Below are 3,917 nucleotides of genomic sequence, written 5' to 3'. Positions count from 1 at the left end.
TGATAAGCAAGATGGTATGGAGAATAAAGCATGAAAAGTTTATGGCTAGTTCTTTTCTGAGAGCTAGATTTGTCAAGTGGGGGGGGGGGATCTCGCATTCAAGGAAATCGATCATCATCCATATGGAAAGGAATTCACAGGATGTGGGATTTTGTGTTTGCTCAGGAGAGATGGATTATTGGGAATAGGCATTCGGTAAATTTTTTGAAAGATAAATGGTTGGGGCCGAAATCGATTACGGAAGAGGTGGACATTGATGATTCCAATATTAGATCAGCGGCTAAGGTGGGCGAATTTATCCACCGAGGAGAGTGGCATATTCCTGAGGTGAGATTGAGAAGGATTTTTGAAGTTATAAAGGAGGTAAAACTTCCTTCATTCCCTATGGAGGACAGATATTGTTGGAGGTTGATGCCTTCAGGATATTTCAGTACGGCATCAACATGAGAAGAAATTAGAAAGAAAAAAAAAAAAGAACTTTATGTATTCGGTAGTATGGAGTAAAAGGCTTCCCCCGAGGCATTCGATTTTTCAATGGCGTTTAGCTCATGGAAGTCTGCCTACCGATGACATGGTAAGCAGAAAAGGTATTTATATGGAATTCAAATGCAATTTATGTGGTGAAAAAGTGGAAACTTTTTGCATATTTTCTTGAAGTGTAGATTTGCAAATTGTTGCGTGGAATCAGTTCTCGGATCTTTTTGGACTGTCATGGAAAAATCACCAAACTATAAAGGATTTGCTTATGTGGTGGAAGAGAAAAGTATTATCAATTAATTTGAAGGAGCCTTGGACGATAGGATTTGTTTTGATTTCTAGAAATATATGGTGGGAGTGAAACAAAAGAAAATATGAATAAAAGGATAAGAAGATAACATGTTTTTAAATCCATTTTTAAGTCCGATGCGGCTAGGCTTAGGCTAAGATATCTCAACCTGATTTAGGTTTGGGTTGGACCTGGGTTGAGTAAAAAAGACTTGGGGTTGCACTAAGGTTTAAAACTCAACTCATTGACACCCGTAGGCTTCAAGCAGGGTCCGAAGGAGCTTAATTGATAGCCTAAGGATGCTGAAGACAGCTGAACCCTCTAAAGTAGCCCATTCTAATTAAAATGGGTAATTGGGTTGGCATTTGAAGCTTAGACCAAGGCCGAAGGGAGTGCCGACTTTCAACTTGGGTCTCTGTCAGTGATGGCGAAGGAAGCAGGAGAGGTTCCTCTCCTTGGAAATTCTGCTACAGGGACCTCTTCGTGGGCTCAAACGTTTGGAAACATCATAGTTGCCATCATAGGCACAGGCGCCTTAGGCCTCCCTTATGCTTTCAAGGTTGCAGGTTGGCTCGCAGGAGCTCTAGGAGTAACCATCGCAGGCATCTCCACTTATTACTGTATGCTTCTTCTAGTTCATTGCAGGAGCAGATTAGCTTCTACCTCATCATCATCTGGTGATGAATGCGATGAAATTCACACATATGGGTATCTAGGTTACAAAGCATTCGGAAGATCAGGTCGGTACTTCACCGAATCCCTCATAGTAGTCTCGCAATTCGGAGGTGCTGTAGCTTATCTTGTCTTCATAGGTCAGAATTTGTCATCTATATTCAGAACCCACAACCTCAGCTTCTCTTCGTTTATATTCCTTCTTGTCCCAATCGAAATTGCTCTCTCTTGGATTCGTTCCCTCTCTGCTCTCGCCCCTTTTAGTATCTTCGCTGATATATGTAATATACTGGCAATCGCGGTTGTTATGAAGCAAGACCTCCAACTGTTCGACGGATTCCTGAGAGAAAAATGATTACAAGCCTTGCAGCGTTCCCATTCGCCGGGGGCGTTGCTGTGTTTTGTTTTGAGGGTTTTAGTATGACATTGGCTTTGGAGAGGTCTATGAGAGAAAGGAAGAGATTTCCATGGGTGCTTGGAATGGCTTTCTTATGGATAACGCTTGTCTATGTGTTGTTTGGGTTCTTTGGTTATTTGGCTTATGGAGATCAAACCAGAGACATTATAACCCTCAATCTTCCAAATGATTGGTCTGCTGCGGCTGTCAAGATTGGGCTTTGTTTGGGACTGACTTTCACATTCCCAATCATGATGCACCCCATAAATGAGATCATAGAGGAAAAGCTGAAACAAAGCGAGTGGTTTCAGAAACTTTGCCATTACAATTCAGGCAGAGGAGGAGGAGCAAAAGAGAGGTATGTGGTGTATGTAAGCAGAGCCCTTGTGGTGTTGGTGGCAGTGATGCTAGCTTCGAAGGTCTCTGGTTTTGGTGTGTTTGTGTCATCGGTGGGGAGCACGTTATGCGCACTGCTCTCCTTCGTCTTGCCGGCGTTGTTTCATCTCATCTTCTGTGGGGATTCTCTGCGTTTGTGGCAGAGGGGTTTGGATTACTGCATCTTGGCTTGTGGGTTGGCTTTTGCTGCTTATGGTACTTACAATGTTGTAGCCAAGAGAAGCTCTACAGGTTCTTAAAACATTACTTCTGGTAGTATTGAATCATGTTATCTTTCATTGCTCTTGTACACTAGAATGCATTGGGAAGTTGAAAGAAAAATCAGAGTTGCATGTTTCTCTTGTAAGCAGCATTAAGTTGCTAGTGGCTGGATAAATAGACTTTTGAAACCGAAAACCATGAAGTCTAGTTCATTCTTTAATGGCCTTAAGTTTAGGTCCAATTAAGGCTCATAAATGGTAATTAGAGTCTTGTTTTAGTTGGCTTTCGTGTAACTTTTTTAATTTTCAAACGCATTATTGTAATTTTATTCAATAACAAGTTTTGGGGTTGTTAATGAGCTGAGATTATTTTGAATATGGTATCATTCATGAATTGTTTTCATATTTAATGGATTATTTCTCGAAGAATTAATGGGCTGGAAATTCTTCAATTGATCCAACCCATCAAATATTCATGTTCTTAGCTTGAGCTCAGTCCCTGTGAAAGTGCCACCCTGAAATAGGCAGTTTTTCAATTAGACTTTCAGAATTTAAAGTTCAAAACAAAGTAAAATCTAAACTAATTAATGGCAATATCTCAAGCATGGGTTCTTAGTTTTGAGGACAAATGCAGTCTTTTTGAACCGGGTTTCAAGATTAAAAGATTAGAAAGTACAGTTAAAAGAGGTCTCACCTATAAGATTAAATAGGGAGTAGAGGCCTCTCAAGTTTCAATACTAATATATGCGCAGAGTTCAGGTTGGATAGTATTAATCAGCTTCTGTTCAGTGGTAGAAATGGCTGGGACAAATTTGGCTATGGTGAACATAAACTGTTGATTAGAGGATGAGAGTTGAATGGTTTGCTTTTATCTTTATTAGGGAAGAAGACATTTTTAATTTTCTGAAGGAAGTGAATTTGACTAGGATTGAACTTCCTTATGGTGAGCAAGTTTCCTTTAAGGATTCTCCAAGTGGTGGTGGCTAGGCAATTCGGCTATCGAGCTACAATTAATTCCTGTTGCTTGAGGCTAGGTTCTCCAAGCGTCTTGGTAGCCTAGCTTGGTTGTTTGGTTATGCCTGCAGATGGTTCAGTTACTTGCTTGTGCTTGTGGGTGGTTCGATGGCTCGATAATCGCTCCTCAAATAGCGTCCAGTAGCTCGGTTGATGAGCTACAATCATGATCTTCGGCCTGAAGTCTCCTTAGCACCCTTGAGTAGCTTAGTGACTCGGTTACGCCAACGAGTGGCTCGACCGTTCGGTAGCTGAGTCACATATTTGGTGATATGGGGACAACTGATCCGTGGCCTACTACTCCTGGTCCATTTGTTTTGATTTCTGACTAGTCCAATGGTTTGGGTCTAGTGATCTGACCGTACCTCATCTGGTTTGGACCCTAGTTTCACGTGTCGTGATGGCATTGGTGCGTATATTTTTACCATAACAGTGAGGACAAAGTATTGATTAGAAGATGAGAGATGGATGG

The 3,917-nt window shown here is 41.3% G+C and overlaps 1 pseudogene; it reads left to right on the top strand.

The window, feature by feature from the left end:
• Nucleotides 1–1,044: 1,044 nt before the first annotated feature.
• On the top strand, nt 1,045–2,807 carry LOC122067869 (annotated as a pseudogene).
• The last annotated feature ends 1,110 nt before the right edge of the window (nt 2,808–3,917 follow it).

The sequence above is a fragment of the Macadamia integrifolia genome, unplaced genomic scaffold (genome assembly GCF_013358625.1).
Source record: "Macadamia integrifolia cultivar HAES 741 unplaced genomic scaffold, SCU_Mint_v3 scaffold3181, whole genome shotgun sequence".
Lineage (NCBI taxonomy): Eukaryota > Viridiplantae > Streptophyta > Magnoliopsida > Proteales > Proteaceae > Macadamia > Macadamia integrifolia.
Note: the sequence above shows the minus strand (reverse complement) of the source record. Positions and strands in the feature narration are given on the sequence as shown.